Genomic DNA, 21355 nt, shown 5'->3' with positions numbered 1-21355 from the left:
CCTATTTATCTACTTGCAATTTCTTGCTTTCGAACTGCTAGGTTGGCAGGAGCTGGAACTAGAGACGGGAGCTCACTCCATCTTGCGGCACCCGGGTCTCGAACTGCTGAACTACTGACCTTCCACAGCCTGCAGTTCAGCGTCTTAACCACTTAAGCCAACACAGCCTTAATAGGATATTATTTGCCAAGTGTTGTTAACTTGCCTCTATGCAGTGAATAGTTTCAGCTGACCATTTCCACCCATTAATCCTCTGTTAAAGGGAGCAAGCCTTCCTCCAAGCTGTTGGCAACCCTAGCTCTACCTCATCCCAGCTGGAACTTTTCCCTAAAGTTATTTCACTGCCAGACTGCAGCATGGAGAAAGAGCACCCCACTTTAATGAACTGATCAACTGGGGGATTTGAACCCAGGTCTCTTCTGTCCAAGTCCAGCACATACTTCCATAGGCCAGTGAAACGGACTGAATGTCAAACTCACCCAGTGTCTATTTGTTAAGCTGTTGGTGGGACAGTGCTCGTAGGGTTATCAGCGCTGGGTTGGGAAGTACCTGGAAATGTGGGGAATGGAGCCTGGGGAAGGGAGGGACCTCAGCTGGATGTAATGCCATGGAGTCCACCCTCCAAAGCAGCCATCTTCTCCAGGTGAACTGATCTCTGTCACCTGGAGATCAGCTGTAATAGCAGGAGATTTCCAGGTGTCACCAGGAGGTTGGCAACTCTAGGCAAACAGGAGGAAGAAGAATGAAGTTTGTATTTGTGGCTTACAACATTCTTCCTTACTTCCTTTTTATCCTCACAACAACCCTGTGAGGGTGAGAAACTTTGACTGGCTTCAGGTCACTCAGCAAGCTTCCATGGCAGAGTATGGATCTGAGCCCAGGTCTCCCAATCTGACCCTTTAACTGCGACATTCTCGATTCACGTTTTCCTGCAAGGTTGTCAGGTGCTGTTATTTCTGAACAAAATACATGTGTTGCCAAAAAAAGGGAAAAAATCCAGTTGAAATGTACTTACAGTCTCCTGGGAAGAGGAGCTGTAAGGGAAAATGAGCTGATTGGTATTACGGAGTTGAGTATTGAATCGCTTTGGAGGAAAATGTACCAGGGCAATTTTTTTTTTAATGTACAGATCTATAACATCTTGGTGTGAATGGTGTGTACAGGGCGTTGTGTATTTTGAAGTTAATATTTCAGAAATCCTTTTTGCCAGGCACGCTGCCGGTTTCAATAGAAGGGACTTATTCAGACGGCTTTTTTGCTTTATTCTTGCTGGTGAATCATGCTCTTATGAGAAGCAGAGAGAAGTGGTTGGCTCAGTAAGCTCAGCATAGCCCCGTGATGCTTTTGGGGGCATATTCCACATATCTGAGATGTGAATCACACCCATCTGCCTGGTTGCAACCATTAGTTGGTTTTCTCTGGGCACCAGTTCAGACAACACACGGCGTTGGTGCTGGATGGGCATTCTGGATGTCTGAGGAGGACAGGAGAGCCAGTTTGGTGCAGTGGTTAAGAGCGCAGACTCTAATCTGGGAGAAGCTGGTATGATTCCTCACTCCTCCACATGCAGCCAGCTGGGTGACCTTGGGTCAGTCACAGTTCTCTCAGAGCTGTCCTCTCAAGAGCAGGTTCTCTCAGAGCTCTCTCAGCCCCCCCTACCTCACAGGGTGTCTGTTGTGGGAAGGGGAAGGAGTTTGTAAGCCGCTCCAAGACTTTGAGTGAAAGGTGGAGTATAAATCTAACTCTTCTTCTCCTCACCCCCCCCCCCGCTCACTTACAGGGCTGTGCCTTTTCTTAACTGACCCATGGACTTAGGGTTGGCAACTCTGACTTGGGAGATTCCTGGAGATTCGGGCGGAGCCTGAGAGAGCAGAGTTTAGGGACAGAAGGGAGCTCAGCTGGTATGTGATTCCCTCCAGAGCTGCCATTTCCTCCGGGGGGGGGAACTGATCTCTGTAGTCTGGAGATTAGTTGCATTTCCAGGAGACCTCCAGGCCCCACCTGGGATGTCATTTTATTTCCAAAACAGAAGGCATCAGATGCAGTTTTAGTAAGTATGGCTATAACTGCATTAGCTAGGGTTGCCAAGTGCTTTTTGAGCCGCAGCGGGGGACTCCCGGCTGGCGGCTGGAGTGCGTGCGTATGTCACCCGGAAGTGACGTGACGATGCCGGGCACGCTGGGGGCGGGGCCACGACCATCCGAGGGAAAACCATAGAGTTTTCCCTCGGATGACCGGACTTGGCAAGCCTAGCATTAGCAGAGCCGCTGCCCGTCAGAGCAGACAGTACTGACTTAGATAGACCAAGGGCCTGACTCAGTCTGAGGCCTGTGTTCATCCAGATTGCCTCTGCCAAGAAAATATGTCACATAACTGGCCCAGCTCCATTGGGTCACTAAAGAATCACTCCAGGGCCACTACAGAGGCTTTGTTTCTACAGAAACGTCTCAGTCTGATGGGCCCTGGTGTTTTTGGACTGCCTGCCTTGCAGGGGTCATTTCGTAGAAAAAGAGCTAGGGGGACTCATTAGCATAACTCATTAGCATATGCCACACCCCCTGACATCACCGGAAGTGTGTCCTCCCCACAGCCGGCGGCGACCTCCAGCGGGCACCAGCAGGGAGCTCCAGGCCCCGCCCTCCCGCACCTCATCCAGGGGGATGGCGTCCCCCCGCGTCCCCCCCCCAAATGACCCCTGCTGCCTTGCTCCTTGACTTTGCCTCTGTGATTCCTGCTCAGTCTGCTCAATCAAGACACATATCGGAGCTGTACCGTTTTACACTTCAAACAGGGACGCACGTGTTTGAGCGTTCATTGGATGCTTATGGCTTCTTTTAACGTTGCTGCTTCTTATGTTGGTGGCTTTTATTATTTTATTGTCTTGTTTTTTATTTTGAGGAGCAGCCTGAATACTCAGCTTTGCCTGACCTCTTCAGGGCTTGGAAGCCAAGCAGGGTTGGCCGGGGTTAGTACCCAGATGGGTGATATCGAAGAAGAAGAAGAAGAGGAGATTGGGTTTCTATCCCGCCCTTCACTACCTGAAGGAATCTCAGAGCGGCTTACAATCTCCTTTCCCTCCCCCACAACAGACACCCTGTGAGGTAGATGGGGCTGAGAGAGCTCTTTCGAGAACTGCTCGTGAGAGACCATATCTGAAACAACTTGTAACTGACCCAAGGTCACACCAGCAGCCACATGTGGAGGAGTGGGGAATAGGGGTCCCAAATCCCCCCGGGGGGCGGAATTCCCCCCGGTTTCGAGCCCTGATTCCCGCTCCCGCGGAATTGGGGCCCGGGGGAAACCCCACCCCCGTGCGTGCGTCACCCGGAAGTGACGTCACATGCTGGGGGCGGGGCGACGCCATTTGAGGCGAAAACTCTTTGTTTTCCCCTCAAATGGCGTCGCCCCGCCCCCAGCGTGTGACGTCACTTCCGGGTGACGCACGCAGGGCGTGCGCCACGCACGCTACGCACGCGCACACGGAGAGGATGCCGGCCGGGAGCCCCCCGCTCCCGGCAAAAAGTGAGTTGGCAACCCTAGTGGGGAATCAAACCCGGTTCTCCCAGATTAGAGTCCGCGCTCCTAGCCACTACACCAAACTGGCTTATGGTAGCATGGAAGGAAGACTGGGGTTGTTGTGCAGAGGAAATCAATGTCAAACCACCTCTGCTCTTCTCTTGCCTGGAATGCCATGGAGTTACCATGAGTTGGTTGTGTGACTTGATGGCATGTTCCCCTTCTAGTCTGAGACAAGATGCCAGGGATAGATATTTATTTATTTAGACCCCCACGTCAGTAATTAATTATCATATGGCAGTGGGTGTAGTATAGCCAGGAGATCTGAAGATTGTCTGGCAGCCTGAAACTCTAGCTCTTTTTGTGGCAAGCTAGGTTTGATTTTTGGGCTGAGAGAACTGCGACTGACCCAAAGACACCCTGCTGGCTTCAAGTGGAGGAATAGGGAATTGAACCTGGTTCTCCAGATTAGAGTCTGCTGCTCTTTACCACGACACCAAACTGGCTCTCGTCCCACTTCACTAATTGAAACCCAAAGCAGAAGACACGAGTGTTCCTCTCCCCTCCCTTTCATCCTCACAACAACCCCATGAGGTAGGTGTGAGTGGGGGAGAGTGGCTGCCTCACTGTTATCCAGCAAGCTCCCATGCCGCTATAAGGATGCCAGACTCTAGGTAGGACCTGAGGATCCTCTGGAATTACAGCTCATATCAGCGATCAGTTCCCCTGGAGGAAATGGATGCTTTGGAGGGTAGACTCTGTGGCATTATGTACCCGACTGAGGTCCCTTTTCTCAGGCTCCATTCCCCCAAACTTCTAGGAGTTTCCCAACCTAGATATGGCAACCCTACTGCGACGATTCAAACGTGGGTCTCCCAGATCCATTCAAACACCACACTGGCTATTTCCCCCGCTACATAACTGGGAAGTCCTCCTGGATATGCAGCAGAATTTTGCTGTGCCCGGCTGAAGAACACACTCCCATTGTCTCCCCCCAACCCCCATGGGCTGGAATCTTACTAGGCCTCATCTGGGTGGATGAAAATTCCTCCTTCCTAAGGTAACCAACTTGGCCTCTCCAAGCTGGGTGACAGCCTGTCCTTGGAATTATGTCGGGTTTTCTCAGAAAAGGGTTTACGGGCTCCGGATGAGTTTGATTAATTGTATATGTGCAACTATTAGTAAAAAGGGTGCAGCTCTGGGTGTGGATCCGTTTAAATACCTGAGAGAAAACATAGGAGCCTGCAGCTGCCTTGGGGAGAGCGGGATAATGGGCTTGCAAAGATCCTGGGAGGGACAGACCAGAGACGGCCTGGGAGGACTGGTGCGCAACCACATCCCTGCCAACTTCTGCAAGGCCCAAGAGGGAGGTTTATGCTTCTTCTCGCTGCCCTTGGGACTCAATCAGGGTTCAAAGTAAACCTGGGAAGATCCCATGTTTTATGCCTCCCGTCGATGTATTTGGTATGATTTTGGTATTCATGTCCCACTTTTCTCTTCAACAGGGACCCAAAGCAGCTTATGATATTGTTCTCCCCGCCTCCATTTTATAACAACTACCCTGTGAGCAATGCTCCCTCTAAGCTGTGGAGTCTTGTGAGCAGAATTCTACTTCATGAGATGCCGGCATTAAAGGTGTGAGCGAGCGACTTGGCTGCTGCATAAATTAGTTGGCTCTGGAGCCCTCTTTCCTGAGCTAAGACAAAAATGTGTGAGCCGGAGGCTAAAAAACTGCGAGCTAGCTCACACTAACTCAGCTTAGAGGGAACACTGCCTGTGAGGTGTGTTAGGCTGGGGGGGAGGGGAGAGAGAGAGAGAGAGAGAGAGAGAGAGAGACTGGCTCGATGTCACCGTGGCAGAGAAGCGATTTGTCTTCCTCTTTAAAGTATTTTTCTAAGGTTGTTATACCTCGCTTTTCTCTACCCTAAGGAGTCTCAAAGAGGCTCGCCATTGCCTTTTCCTTCCTCTCCCCACAACGGGCACCTTGTGAGGTAGGTGGGGTTGAGAGAGTTCCGAGAGAGAACTGTGACTGGCCCAAGGTCACCCAGCTGGCTGCATGTGGAGGAGTGGGGAATCAAACCCGGTTCTCCAGATTAATCCACCACTCTTAACCACGATACCACACTGGCTGTAAGCACTCTAACCACTACACATCTCTCTCTGCACAACAAAGCGGTTTGAAGAATCCCATTGCACTGCCATGTGACCCAGAAACAAAACCCAGAATGGAGCTGAGTGAATCCGTGCAGTGCAGGCTTTCTTCCTCGCTGATTTCTTGCCCGTTCACACAACAAAGTGAATGAAAGGAGCTGACATAGCTAGGGTTGCTAGCTTCAGGTTGGGAAATACTTGGAGTGTGGGGGGATGGAGCTTGAGGAGGGCGGGGTTTCGGGAGACGAGGGACCTCAGTGGGGTACAATGCCGTAGAATCCACCTTCCAAAGCGGCCCTTTTCTCCAGGTGGACAGATCACTGTCGCCTGGAGATCAGTTGCAGTCCCAGGAGAACTCCAGCTACCACCTGGGGGTTGGCAACCCTACTTAGCTTTGTGGGGATGCTTGGCCTACGGCAGTCTCAGGTTCGATCCCCAGCATCTCTAGCGAAAAGGGACAGGGAAGGCTTCCCTGTCTGAGGCCATCACAACTGAGTTGCACTGGGCTGAGGAAGGGGTTTAATGGTCTCCTTGAGAGTAAAGCAGCCTCATGTCAGAATGCTGGTGGGGCAGGGTCACAGATGTCCCTGCCGGGATAAATGGGACCTCAGGTGGGGAAAGTGGGGCAGAGGCCTGCTGCTACTCAGAGTAGACAATGCTGGTCTAGCTGGACTTGCTTGGTCGAAGCAGAACAAAGTTTGAGTCCAGTGGCACCTCTGAGATGCCATTCAGTGGATGGCCGCAAATAATGCACGTAAATGCAAGAGTTAACAAAGAGGTGGGAGAAGGAAAGAATGAAACTGGAGAGTGCCCATCATGGCGATTTGTTTTTTTTCCCTCTCTCTCTCGTTTGGAATACTTTATTTTAATTATCTTTATTTACATTTTCCACATAATACAAAATTCCACAATCCATATGACTTCCTTGCTATCTCGGAGCCTCATTAATGACTATTTGTACCAATCCAATCATATAAACGCCTCCATCTTTCTACAAACACTTTTTCATCCTTCCCCTGAAGGATGATGCTTCGCTTATCCATCTCTGCCAAATCAAGCAATTTACATATGATCTCTTCCTTCTTTGGAATATACTCTTGTTTCCAAAACCTGGCTAACAACATTCTTGCAGTAGTGAGTATATATATTATCATATATTTGTCTTTTAACTTATAACTATCCGGCAACATATTTAACAAAAAGATTTCTGGAGTCAAGTCAATTTTCACATTAGTTATTCCTATAACTATCTTTTGTATCATTCTCCAATACTGTATTTTTATACATCGCCACCACATATGGAAGAAAGTACCTACGTTATTATCATGGCGATTTGTTAACAGAACACATAGCAAAGAAGTATTTTCTTTTGTCTGTCCCGACTCTGCTGCCAATGAAAGTTTAAGCAGTTTGTGTTAGATCGCGCTAACAAAGGACTCTTAGAGTGATTCAGCAAGTGATTCAGCTTTATTGGAAGTAACGAACAAGCACTCAACTCAGTAAGAAACCAGAACAGAAAACAGTGGGAGCTTATGCTCCTTTTAAACATAACCGGGCTAATGTAGCCACGCCTATTTACAATTAACAACCAATGAGATTGCTTAGTTAAGGACCAATGGGAGTCTTTCCCTCCTAGGGAATGGTATCGTTCTGATTGGTCGCTGTTACGAAGCGACCAATAGGAAGTTCGCTCAGAGGAGCCCTGGTCTGGCTCGAAGCTTAACATAGGAGTCCTATGAGGTGATTCATGTAATCGTTTCAATACATTACAATTCCTCCCCCCTAAGTTAAGTCATCATCCATTTGTTTTATTATTTACATACAATCAAGTCATGCTGTTGTACATCAACTGTTCCAAAATACTTTATTACAATCGTAGTCTTTTAGATAAGTCGGCATCTGCCGCGTACGCTGAGACCTGCGAAGCGGTGCAGGCTCTATGGGCACACAAGGTTGTGAGTCACTGTGGGGTTCACTACAGCCTGGTTCAGGCACGAACTCTACTGGGGTTTCAGCCCCGCACCCAGGGGTCTGCCCTGACTCGGGGACAGTACCGGGCCTTTCGGTACTCACCGCCTGCTCTGGGGGTGTCCACTCGACATCAGGGGATTCAGCCGTCGGAGAGTCAGCGCTGTCCCTAGCCCAACGTCTCCTTAACTGATCTATGTGGCGCCGCCATATTCGACCGTCAGCTAACTGCACCACATACATTCGAGTACCCACAGAGTCGGATATAACCCCAGGAAGCCATAAGTGCCCGTTTGCATAATTTCGTGCGAAAACCTTGTCCCCTTTTTCAAACATGCGCACCTTCGGTTGCGCCGTGGTACGCTCGGATTGCTCTTCAGTGAGGTCTGGGTGCATTCGGTTCAAACGGGTCGTGAGTCTCCGCCCCATTAACAATTCGGCCGGACTACGGCCTGTAGCACTACAGGGGGTGGTGTGCTGCAGCAAAAGAAAGGAGCCCAGCCTCTGGCTCCAGTCCCCTTCGTCCATTTTACCCAGGGCCTCTTTGGCCGTCCTGACCATCCGTTCGGCTTGGCCATTAGATGCCGGATGGAAAGGGGCCGAAGTCATTTGGCGTATGCCATTACTCGTGAGGAAGAGCCTAAATTCCTCAGACACAAATTGAGGCCCGTTGTCACTGACGATGACGTCAGGCAACCCGTGGGTGGCAAAAAGTCGGCGGAGCGCATGGATCACAGCAAGTGATGTGGTCGATTTCATATGCACGACCTCCAGCCATTTGGACATAGCGTCCACCACAATTAGGAACATTTGCCCTTGGAGAGGGCCAGCAAAATCTATATGCAATCTGGCCCAGGGTTTACCAGATGACTCCCAGCCTTGGGGTGTAGCTTGTGGGGGATCGGGTCTGACTTGCTGGCATTTGGGACACCCTCGTACCCATTCTTCGATCTCTTTGTCCAGCCCCGGCCACCAGACATACCCTCTGGCCAACGCTTTGGTGTGTACCATACCGGGGTGACCCTCGTGCAGCGACTCTAACACTCTCGTCCTGAGTTTGTCAGGAACCACCACCCTGTTCCCCCATAATACACAGCCCTTAGAAATGGATAGTTCATTTTGACGGCTTTTGTAAGGGCCGAACTCCGGTTCAACGCTTCCAACCGGCCACCCCCTCCAAACCCAGTTTAATACTCGGGACAGCACGCTATCCTTGGCCGTGTGTGCTGCAATGTCCCTGGATGATACCGGGGGTCGAGGAAGCTCCTCAATTGCCAAGACCTCACAGGCGGGGGCAGGGTCTGCGCCAATGTCCGGCACCGGGCACCGGCTGAGGGCATCCGCATGCCCAATCGCTTTCCCAGGCCGGTGCTCTAAGTCAAAATCATAAGCCTGCAAAAATATCGCCCATCTAAGCATGCGTGGGGACATGATGTTTGGCAATTGCTTATCGGGCGCAAAAATCCCCAGTAGCGGCTTGTGGTCAGTGACCAGCAAAAATCGTCTGCCAAAAATAAAATCATGGAACTTTTTGACAGCCGCTACCAACGCCAGACCCTCCTTGTCTATCTGGGCATAGTTCCGCTCTGCCGCAGATAGTGATCTAGAATAAAAAGCGATAGGCGCTTCGCTCCCATCAGGCATCAGATGGCTTAAAACTGCGCCTACTCCAAAAGGTGAAGCGTCAGCAGCTAACACCAGGAGCTTGTGTTCATCATAATGCGTGAGTACGGCATTAGATGTCAGCAGCTCCTTGACTCCCACAAAAGCCTTTTCCTCGGCCTGCCCCCACTTCCATTTTGCCTCCTTGTGCAAAAGCGCGTGCAAAGGGGCCGCCACTGATGCCTTATGCGGTAAAAACGCATGATAAAAATTCAGGAGTCCTAAAAAGGATTGGAGCTCCTTCTTACTCACCGGCCTGGGGGCGTTTTGGATTGCAGATACCTTCTCATCCGTGGGGTGGACTCCCTCTGCGTCAATGCGAAACCCCAGGAAGTCCACACTTTCCACCCCGAGCGTGCATTTTGAGCGCTTAACTCTGAGACCGGCATTTTGAAAACGCCTGAGGACCTCTTTAACCCGGTCCAGTAGTTCCTGTTCAGACCCGCCCGCAATCAGCACGTCGTCAAAATAGGGCACTGTGCCAGGTACCCCCCTTAGTAGACGTTCCATGAGGCCCTGAAAAATCCCAGGTGCTACGTTGACCCCGAATTGCAGCCTGTTCACTTTAAAAGCCCCTTGGTGGGTTACAATTGTTTGGGCCTCGGCAGCCTCCGGGGTGACAGGCAACTGCTGGTATGCCTGGGCCAGGTCAAATTTGGCGAAAATCTTGCCACCCCCCAGGGAAGCCAAAATGTGGCTTATTACCGGGACCGGGTACGAATGTTGCTGCAGCGCCTTGTTAATCGTACATTTGTAATCGGCGCATAGTCGTATGGACCCATCTGATTTGACAGGGGTTACGATCGGGGTCTCCCATTTGCTGTATGGTACTGGCTCTAAAACCCCTTGCTCAACTAGTTTGTCAATCTCTTTTTCCACCTTATGTTTGAGAGACACAGGTACTTTCCGATACTTCAACCTAATAGGTTTGACTGACGGATCTAAGTCAAACGCAACCGGGGGGCCCTTGTACCTCCCCAACCCTTCGGCAAATACATCAGGGAACAGGTCGTACAGCATGCCCCATTTATTTTCAGACATCCTGTTAATCCCAGAAATACCAATGCCCAATGGCTCAAACCAATCTAACCCTAGCAGGTTAACCCGGTCTCCCTCTGCAATCAGGAATGACAGTTTAACACATTTCCCCTTATACTCAACAGTAACAGAGTCCCGTCCGGCCAAGGGAATTCGGTTGCCCTGGAAGTCGGACACTCTGGTTCCCGCAGGCTGGAGCCGCCGCCGGCTTCGGTTCGGGAACAACTGGCGCCAGGACGCGGCAGAAATCACCGTCACGGACGATCCTGAGTCCACCTCCATTGTACAGGGTCGGCCGTCGAGGAGTGGAGTCACGGTGATCTTGCCCTGGCTGCTGGTGCGATTTACGGCCGATGCGCTCGACAAGGTCGCCGTCAACTGGCAGCTTGCTTCCGATGCTGAGGAACGGGTCTTGCCTTGGGTGCTGACTGGAGTGCCCCTCTGCGCTGACCGGTTGTTAGTTGAGGGATCCTTCTTTGCTGATCTGCAGACTCTGGCCAGATGACCACGCCGCCCACACGCTCTGCAGTCGACATCACGAGCCCAACAGGAGTCGCGCTGGTGTTTCCCGCCACAACCGGAGCAAGGCTTGACGTTGGTAGTCTTCGCTGGGGTCCGCTTGCCTCGAACCGCGTTGACGTCATCATCCGCGTCTTCGCCCTCGCTGTCTCGTTGAGCGTGTATACTGGGCTCTGCCACCCGCTGGCGGACCTCCTTCGTGGACTTCTCCGCTGCTTCCGCGGCCACGGCCTCTTCGTAGGCCACTGCCCAGGTCAGGGTGGTGCGGGCGAACAGCCTCTGTTGCAGCCTTTCATCTTTGAGACCGCAGACGAGACGGTCTCTGAGGGCTTCCTCCACGTTGTGGAAATTACATGGTCGTGCGGCTTTGCGAAGGGCCGCCACGAAATCTGCGATGGTCTCGCCTCCGGCCTGGTTCCGCTTGTAAAAAGCGTGCCGGCAGGCGATCTCCGACGGTTGTGGAGAATAGTGAGCCTTAAGCTTCTCAGTGATGTCAGCGTAGGTGACAGTCTTTATATCAGTTGGGGCCACCAACGACCTGGCTATGTCGAAGGTCCCCTTCCCGCAGGAACTCAGGAGGCACGCCCGTTTCTTGGCCTCGTCTGTAATGTCGTGTGTCTCCAGATGGAACTCGAACCTGGATAGGTAGGAGTCCCAGTCTTCTGAGGAGGGTTCGAAGCACTCGAACTTCTGGCTTCCAGCCATCGTGGGAGACTTGGGCACCGGAGCTGGTGGCGCCTCCGCCGGATCGGCTGCTGTGCTCTGCTCGCTTTCTTCCGAGTCCGAAGTGTGGATGTCCGCAGGGCTGCCTACCTGCTCTAACATCCCATCCTCGTCGCCAATTGTTAGATCGCGCTAACAAAGGACTCTTAGAGTGATTCAGCAAGTGATTCAGCTTTATTGGAAGTAACGAACAAGCACTCAACTCAGTAAGAAACCAGAACAGAAAACAGTGGGAGCTTATGCTCCTTTTAAACATAACCGGGCTAATGTAGCCACGCCTATTTACAATTAACAACCAATGAGATTGCTTAGTTAAGGACCAATGGGAGTCTTTCCCTCCTAGGGAATGGTATCGTTCTGATTGGTCGCTGTTACGAAGCGACCAATAGGAAGTTCGCTCAGAGGAGCCCTGGTCTGGCTCGAAGCTTAACATAGGAGTCCTATGAGGTGATTCATGTAATCGTTTCAATACATTACAGTTTGAGAAAGGGAAAACAAAATTTTTGTCCATACTCTGCAGAAACATGCTATGTATGTCAAATTGAAAATATCGAATACATATTTTATTCGACTTATATCCCGCCCTCCCCACATGGCAGGCTCAGGGCAGGCTACATCAGATTTAATAGAAATACAATATCTAAAATACAAAGGAATTGGTAAAAATACAGTTAAAACACTAATAAATTACAACTATATCCTTCAGCCGCTGCAGTTGTCATTAGAATTAAGTCTCACAGATGCCATCTCTGGTAAGCAGTTCTGACCCACTGAGAGGAGACCCAGAAAAGAGGGAGGGAAGTCCGTCATTCTAGTTAAAAGCCTGGCGGAAGAGCTCCGTCTTGCAGGCCCTGCAGAACTGTAAAAGGTCCCGCAGGGCCGTTATCTCGTATGGGAGCTCATTCCGCCAGGTAGAGGCCAGGGCTGAAAAGGCCCTGGTTCTAGTCGAGGCAAGACGAGATAGACGTCCCTGGGGCCAGGGAGCACCAGAAGGCGTTGACTGGCAGATCGTAAAACCCTTCGGGGCTCATAGAGGGAGAGACGGTCTCACAGATACGTGGGCCCCTGGCTGTATAGGGCTTTAAAGGTAAGCACCAACACCTTGAAACGGATCTGGTACTCAGTGGACAGCCCCATGTGTCAAATTGAAAGTGCTACATAAAGACGGCGTATTATGACGATGATTATTACTGCTACTACGTCGTATAATTTTATAAACATCTACGTGTCTCCTCCTTAGTCATCTTCTCCCCTAAACTAAAAAGACCAAAAACAATTTAGCCTTTCCTTCTAGAGAAGGTGCCCCAAGCCCCGAACCAACCAGCTATTTCTCCTGTTACAAACTGAACTCAGACAACCACCTACCAAACCAGAGCTGACCATCTCCACGATGCTCTCTGTCTCCCTTCGCCACACTTGATGACCTAGTGGAGGCAGGGAGCGCGTGCTTGTTTTTCAAAGATGGAGGACCGTTTAAAATGCAGTTCCTCCTAGGGTTGCCAAGTCAGAAACTTACCGGAGCGGGGGACTCCCGGCCGTCGTCTGGAGCGCATGCGTGCCACATCCACGTCACCTGGAAGTGACACGGGTACACCGGGCATGCTGGGGGCAGGGCCAGGACCATCCGAGGGAAAACCATAGAGTTTTCCCTTGGATGACCGTGGCCCCGCCCCCAGCGTGCCCGGCATACCCGCGTCACTTTCAGGTGATGTGCATGTGGGAGTGGAGTTCCCTCCGGGGCCCGATCCACCAGCAGCGGGGAACGGGCCTCTGGGGCGGGGGTTTCCCCGCCCCCCGGGGGGACTTGGCAAGCCTAGTTCCTCCCGTTCGAGAAGTACAACCCACAATGCACTTACACATATGAACCTGCCATAAACCATATCAGGCCATTGGTCCATGTACGCAATGAACTGGTCATGAGGACACTGGATCAGACCATTGGTCAATTATGGTCGTATTTAGGGTTGTCAGCTCTGAGTTGAGAAATGCCTGGAGAAGGGAGAAGGTGGGGAAGGGAGGGGCCTCCGTGGGGTGTCATGCCATACCCTTCCACAGGGCCTCTAAAATGGAGCAGTTCTGCCAGGCCTTTGGCTGAGGTGGCAGGCGTCCAATAAAACACTTGGCCTCCCCTGCTGAAATTAAGGCCTAGCCCCTCAATGCGACCTGGACGACCAATAATATCACAGAGACCCAGTGGCGCCAGCTTGAATATAATGTCTGTAATGAAATAGTGCAACCTGCTTTGTGTAGTGGTTAAGTGCGCGGACTCTAATCTGGAAGAACCGGGTTTGATTCCCCACTCCTCCACTTGCACCTGCTGGATGACCTTGGGCAAGCCGTAGTTCTGATAAGAGCTGTTCTTGGAAAAAGAGCCCTTTCTGTCAGAGCTCTCTCAGCCCCACCTACCTCACAGGGTGTCTGTTGTGGGGAGGGGAAGGGAAAGGAGTTTGTAAGCCGCTCTGAGACTCCTTTGGGTAGTGAAGGGCGGGGTATAAATCCAATCTCCTCCTCCTCTTCTTCGTCTTCTTCTTCTTCCTTTTAAAATTTATGCTATCTTAAATTGTTTTTAATTATTTTGTAAATTCTATTTATGTGTTTTAGAATCCTACTGTGATCCAACGCCCCTGAGCAGAATATAAATTGAAATAAATAAATAAATAATATGGTGCGTCCTCCAAAGCAGCCATTTCTTCCAGGGGAACTGATCTCTGTTTTCTGGAGATCCCTTGTAATTCCAGGAGATCGCCAAGTCCCACCTGAAGGCTGGGAGCCCTACCAATGTGGTCTGTTCTGCTTGTCTTTCCAGGGTCTCTGGTCAAGGTCTTTTGCATCACTTTCTACCTGATCCTTTGGACTGGAGCTGCCGGGGACCGAACTTGGAACCGTCCAGATGCAAAGCAGATGCTTTGCCACTGAGCCACCGCCCCCCTTGCAATATGCCATGGATTTTGTCAAGCATGTCGTTCCACTTTCATGTCAGTACTTAATACTGTGACAGACGCAATACTACAGTATCGACGGGTGCCAGGGGTTGGAGAACCTGGCCATTAGCCAGTGCTCAGAGACTAGCACAGACAAGAGTCACACCCTGTCTCACTTTGCCTGCGAGCCAGTCATAGGCAGGGTGAGAAAATACAAAGACCTGGGTTTAAAGAGGCCCACTGAGGAAGCTGTGACCCCACGCTCCCCAGCTTCTGGCTCTGTTCATCAGAATCGCTTTATTGTATGTGGCCTACTGTGTAGTGGGTTGCCGCATGGACGAACGACCAACAACGACGTAGTGCATAGCACGCTTTATTCAGAACACAACAAGGACAAGGAACAACGGCCGGCAGGCCAACTATATACACAACCAGGGGACACACCCCTGGGTCCCATTGGCGGGTTTGAATCTCCCGACACGGTCCCATTGGTTCCCCCAGTGGAGGGACTAGGATCCTAGTCCCTATTGTTACTCTGGACTGAAGCTCAGGAGTGTGCGCTGGCCTCTGGTGGCAGTCAGTGGACACAACATGGCCATAGGCCTTCACAATATCAAATGCTCTCAGAGAGTTTGTACATAACATCTGATAAAAGGGGGGGGGAAATCAACCTCTATAAAATGTATAAAGGCCCCGGTCACACGGAGAATTTGCCGCGCGAAAGGCACAAATGCTGGGTGGATTTTCGGGGTGCGATCACACCGCAACATCTGGCAAGTGTAGCGCACCCATGGCCAACCCGTGGCGTGCCGCCGAAGATGCACAGTTAAAAAGTACCTGCAAAGATCTACTAGCAAATGGTTTGCCATGGGCTGCAGACAGACCCATTTGGTGTGATCGCGCCGGCGCGCGCCTATTCCCTCTGGCCGTCCTCTTTGCAGCATGCGCCGAAGGACGAAACCCCGGTGCGCCGCCGTTGTGTCCGATCACATAATGGCGGATCAGAATGCGATGGCGCAAATAGCCACGCCTCCCCCCCCCGTGCGTGATTTCCGGCACGTGTGGCCGGGGCCAAAATCTGTTAAAACTACCTCAGCCTATACTATTTAAATCCGATAAGACCTTTTAAGACTGCTCACTTAGTTGCAATGGTACTATTTGATTTCTTTGCTCTAATTTTTCTCGCGGCCGAGGCAAGGAGAGCTAATCTTGCAGAGATTAAGGGGTCCTCAGCTGAGAGCCTAAGGGCCACCTTATCCTAATCAGACAGGGGGTATAAGGCTGCCAGTATTTTTGCTATAAATTTGGCCCTGGGTTCTCTGTATAAAGGCCAGAATATAATGGGGAAGGTTCTGTTCATGCAACAGGGATGGATGGATAAACATAAGAACATAAGAGATGCCAATGTTGGATCAGGCCAAAGGGCCATCCAGTCCAACACTCTGTGTCACACAGTGGCCAGAAATACCAGGTGCCATCAGGAGGTCCACCAGTGGGGCCAGGACATTAGAAGCCCTCCCACTGTTGACCCCCCCCCCAGCACCAAGAAGACAGAGCATCTCTTGCCCCAGAGCCCCTATCTATACCTTGTGGCTAATAGCCACTGATGGACCTCTGCTCCGTATGCTTATCTAATTCCCTTTTGAAGCCGTCCATGCTTGTAGCCGCCACCACCTCCTGTGGCAGTGAATTCCAAGTGTTAATCACTCTTTGGGTGAAGAAGGACTTCCTTTTATCCGTTCTAACCCGACCGCTCAGCAATTTCATGGAGTACCCACGAGTTCTTGTATTGTGAGAAAGGGAGAAAAGTTGCGTCCTAGTTTGTTTCCTTTTAGATTCATATGCATTTTGGCCAACAGCTCCCATTTTCTGCTGTTTTTACAGGCTGTCAGGTAGATGTGTCTCTACATTGTACACGCATTATATGGTTTTTATAGGCAATTCCCTACAGTCTTTATGCCGTGATCTGGATGGCCCAGGCTAGCCTGGTCTTGTCAGATCTCAGAAGCTAAGCAGGGTTAGGCCTGGTTGGCACTTGGATGGGAGGCCACCAAGAAAGTGCAGAGGCAGGCAAGGGCAAACCACCTCTGAAAGTCTCTTGCCTTGGAAAACCCACGAGGGGCTGCCCTCAATCGGCTGTGACTTGGCAGCATCTTACACACACCCTTCACATAGGTGCCTTATACCTATAACAGAGAATGTGAGTTTTCTGATGCACAGGTAACGTTGAGAAATGCATACTTCTCCATGTGAAAAATTCAGAGTGAAAGCCTAGGGCAGTGATGGCGAACCTTTTGGAGACCGAGTGCCCAAACTGCGACCCAAAACCCACTTATTTATCGCAAAGTGCCAACACGGCCATTTAACCTGAATACTGAGGTTGTACTTTAGAAAAAAACAACTCATACATTAACTTAAGATGATCCAAACAAAGTAAGGAACGCAATCCCAAATGCTTTCATTTACTTAAAATTATTTGGCAGAGAATTCGACACTTTAAGGATGGTCTGGGCCTGGCTTGGGCGATGGCACGCGTGCCCACAGAGAGGGCTCTGAGTGCCGCCTCTGGCACCCGTGCCAGAGGCTCGCCATCACTGGCCTAGGGTCTGGGAAACCCAGATTCAAATCCCTGCTCTGCCACCATCGAAGCTTGCAGGGCGACCTCGGGCCAGTCACACATCCTCAACCTAGCCTACCTCACAGGGTTGCGGCGAGGAGAGGAGAAGGATGTAAGCCGCTTTGGGTCCCCATGGGGGAGAAAGGCAAAGTATAAATGAAGTGAATACAAATAACATGAGGTAACAGATAATGACACAGATGGCTTTGTAAGTTGGTTAGACAGATCTGTGAGGGATAGGCCCATCACGGTGACTCAACGGAGCCTCTGAAACCCAGTGCCAGGAGGCAACTTCAGGGGAAAGCCTCAGCCTCTATGCTCTATTTGTTGGCCCTCCAGGGCAACCAGTTGGCTACGGCATGAAACAAGACGCTGGACGACATGGACCTCACTGGTTTGAGCCAGCCAGGCTCTTATGTTCTCAGATGTGAGGATTCTTTGGTCTGAAGGGAGAAGGAAAAATAAAACCCAAAATGAGACAGCAGGGCTGAGAAACGCAAAGCCACCTTCCAAAGGGGACTGGCCCAATAGCCACTTTCTAGATTGTTCCCCTCTGGGGTGTTTCCAGTGCTGTGCTTGAGGCAAACCCCTCATGGCCTGAAGAACCATCACAGTGCCGGTAAGAGACCGGACAAAAATGTCATCTGTGACTGCAAAGATTCCCAGCAGGGCAGCTTCTCCTTGTGCAACCTACTTTGTGGTGTCGATTTCAAATCACCACCCGGAGATCCACTTTAGCCTGGCAAGAGTGCCAAGCCAATGGGGGGAATGTGGTGAGCTTGAAAGGTCTGAGACAAGCTGAGAAGAAAGGAGGAGAACGCCCCGCAGGGGGAAAGGAATTAACTGGCGTGTATTACATGAGTAATCTTGTGCGATTTTCTCTGACGGGAAGTAGAGTGAAAAATGACGGGATTCCCCACCTTTTTTGTTGTGATTTTTTGGCATTTTCTGATTACGCTCTTTCTTTCTTTTTTGACACTGTAGGAAATGTATTAGGAATTCTCTCAAATCTAATTGAGAGGATTTAAAGAAACATGTCTTCTCAAGAGGGAGAGGGGAAGCAACGATTCCCAAGATTTCTTGTATGACCAGCAAAGGATGTAGCTGGAAAAGGACAGAAATGGCTGGTTCTGATCCATGGGTTGATTTCTGGCAGGGTTGCCTGTCTGTGGCTCGAACAATCCAGACCAAGTCACAAAATCATAGAATCGTAGAACGTTAGAGTTGGAAGGGACCTTGCAGGTCATCTAGTCCAACCCCCTGCACTCTGTAGGAGCACAGCCGAAAGTCAGCCCTACAACATACCCGAAAGATGGCCGTCCAGCCTCCGCTTGAAAACGCCCAGCGAAGGAGCCTCCACCACCTCCTGAGGCAGTCTGTTCCACTCCTCAACCACTCTTACAGTTAGGAAGTTTCTCCTGATATTTAGCCAGCAGCGACTCCCTTGTAATTTCCACCCATTAGATATAGATCTGCTCCATCTTCTACATGACAGCCCTTCAAATATTTGAAGACTGCAAATGGAGTTTTGGGAGGTGAGGGACCTCAGTGGGTTATAATGCCCATAAAGTCCACTCTCTAAAGGTGCCATCTTTTCCCAAGGGAACTGATCTCTGTAGTCTGGAGAACAGCTATAATTTTGGGAGCTCGCCAGGTCACACCTGGAGGTTGGCAACCCAAGTGATCCACCTCACCTCCCAAAGGTTTCCGTAGGGAGTGTGAATGCTGGGGCAGAGTGAATGCACTCTGCTGGGGCAAAACTCTGGCATGGATTCCAGCATCCGGAACGGATTCCGTCCATTCTGCACACTCCCCAGCCTTTCATCTCACCACTCTCTTTGCATACGTTCACGGGGAAGGGACCGTAGTGTGTGCCGAAGACATCTCCACTTCCTAGCTATGTTGTTTCTAACAGCTCTGCAGTCACCAAAAAAGAAATCCAGAGAAATCCGGGAGCTGTTGCACATTGCAAAGCCATGAATCAACCAACTGCAAACTTTGCATTGGCAAGGGTGACCTGGAAATCCCTCAAATCACATTTCACAAAGCAGACAGATCAGAATATTCAATCAGCCCAAACAAACAAACAAAAACTGACATGTGATATGCAAACCCCCTAAGACAACTTTATTTCTTCCTGGGTCAAAGCAACCTGGAATGCCTCTGGCTGAAAGATATGCCGGCGACGATGGTTATCAGTCTGTCCCCTGAGCAGAACAGGTAAGTTTAAGCAGGGCATTATTTGAATAGATAAGACAACACTGAGAGGTAGTAGATTCAGGGCAAACAAAAGAAAGCTGTCCTTGGCATAATATGCAATTGACTTGTGGAACTCCCTGTCACATGACATATTGATGTACAATTGATGGACACTAGATTCCCACAGCAAGTATTTCAACTGTTCCTATCTACTGGAAACAATCCCAGTTTTATAGTACCAGCATCTCAGTTCTCATACCATGGTTGTATTTATTTACTCTGCAGTGGTAAATGTACTTCTTTAAACTCCAAATTGTTCTTTGGGTTAAAGATATACTTGCCTTCCAGTGTCCCTCTGCATCAGTAGCTGCAGTATGTGCAAACGGCTTCACCAAGCAGAACACCGCACTGTGCTGCGCATGCACTAACACGCATGTGCAGCATGGGCAAGTTGCATGCGCCTAGGTGTAGTGGTTAAGTGTGCCGACTCTAATCTGGGAGAACCGGGTTTGATTCCCCACTCCTCCACTTGCACCTGCTGATGTGACCTTGGGTCAGTCACAAGCTCTGGCACAGCTGTCCTTGAAAAAGAGCAGTTTGTGTCAGAGTTCTCTCAGCCCCACCCACCTCACAGGGTGTCTGTTGTGGAGAGGGGAAGGGAAAGGAGTTTGTAAGGCGCTCTGAGACTCCAAGGGAAGGGCGGGGTATAAATCCAATCTCTTCTCTTCTTCTTCTTCTTCTAAAACGGAACGAGAGTCTAAGGGAAAGGAACGAAACCCTCAAGGATGAATCTGCAGGACGTTACTTCCCTTTAAAAAAACAACAACAGGGCATTTCATCAGAAGGCAAAATTAATGCAGCCCTGGGGCAGCCGTGCACAGGCAGAAAATCAAGAGCTTCCTTGATGAACAGGGACGGTCGGAGCCAGTCTGGTCAGACCTCCCTGGGAAATCCCTCATTTGCTTTCAGGGGAGATTTTGTGGAAATCTGCCCATGCTCAGTCTTCTGGGTCTCAAGACGTTACATCTCAGAGTGGGGCTGGATCCTGACCCGGAGGCTTGCGTATGAATACTGAGGCACCACACAGCACGGAGCCGGCTATTTTATACACTGCCAGAAGTGCATGTTGTTTGGAAATATGAAGGATGATGATGAGGATCCATTAGACGACAGGCTGTTGCCGGAGTGGCATTGTGGTGCGGCAGACAGATTGCTGGACTAGGATCCTGGGAGACTCGGGTTTGAATCCCCAGTTCTACCGTAGAAGCATCACACATTCTCAGCCTGGCCTACCTCACAGGGTTCTTGCGAGAGAATGGAAGACGAGGAGGAGGAGTTGGATTTATACTCCACCCTTCATTCGGAATCTCAAAGCGGTTTATAATCTCTTTCCCTTCCTCCCCCACAACAGACACCCTGTGAGGTAGGTGGGGCTGAGAGAGCTCTGAGAGAACTGCTCTTGAGAGAACAGTTCTGAGAGAACTTGTGTCTGACCCATGGTCACTCCAGCAGCTGCATGTAAAGGAGTAGGAAATCAAACCCGGTTCTCCAGATTAGAGTCTGCTGCTCTTAAGCACTACACCACACTGGAGGGGGGAGGGGGATGTTCTAAGTGGCTTTGAGTCCCAACTGAGGAGAAAAGCGGGATATAAACAAATAAACACCACCGTAAATTAATCTTGGGTGCACGAGGTAGACACCAGAGCCTTTAGTAGCATGTCAGAGTTATGGGGAGCACGAGAAGAAAGAAAAGGTACTCCAAGAACACAAGGCAAGTGTTTAGGGTTTCCAACCTCCGGGTGGGGCCTGGAGACCCCCCACATTTACAACTTGACCTCCAGACCACAGATATCAGTTCCTTTGGAGAAAATGGCTCCTTTGGTGGGTGGGCTCTATGACATTATACTCCGCCAAGGTCCCTCCCCTCCCCAAACCCCACCCACCCCAGCCTTCCCCTTCCCAAACTCCACCCCCAAAATCTCCAGGTATCCCCCCCCCCCAAGCATGAGTTGGACGCTCTAAGTGTCCATATTTCCAGTTT

Source organism: Gekko japonicus, unplaced genomic scaffold, assembly GCF_001447785.1.
Source record: "Gekko japonicus isolate JY-2015 unplaced genomic scaffold, Gekko_japonicus_V1.1 scaffold1, whole genome shotgun sequence".
NCBI classification, from domain to species: Eukaryota; Metazoa; Chordata; class Lepidosauria; order Squamata; family Gekkonidae; genus Gekko; species Gekko japonicus.
Note: the sequence above shows the minus strand (reverse complement) of the source record.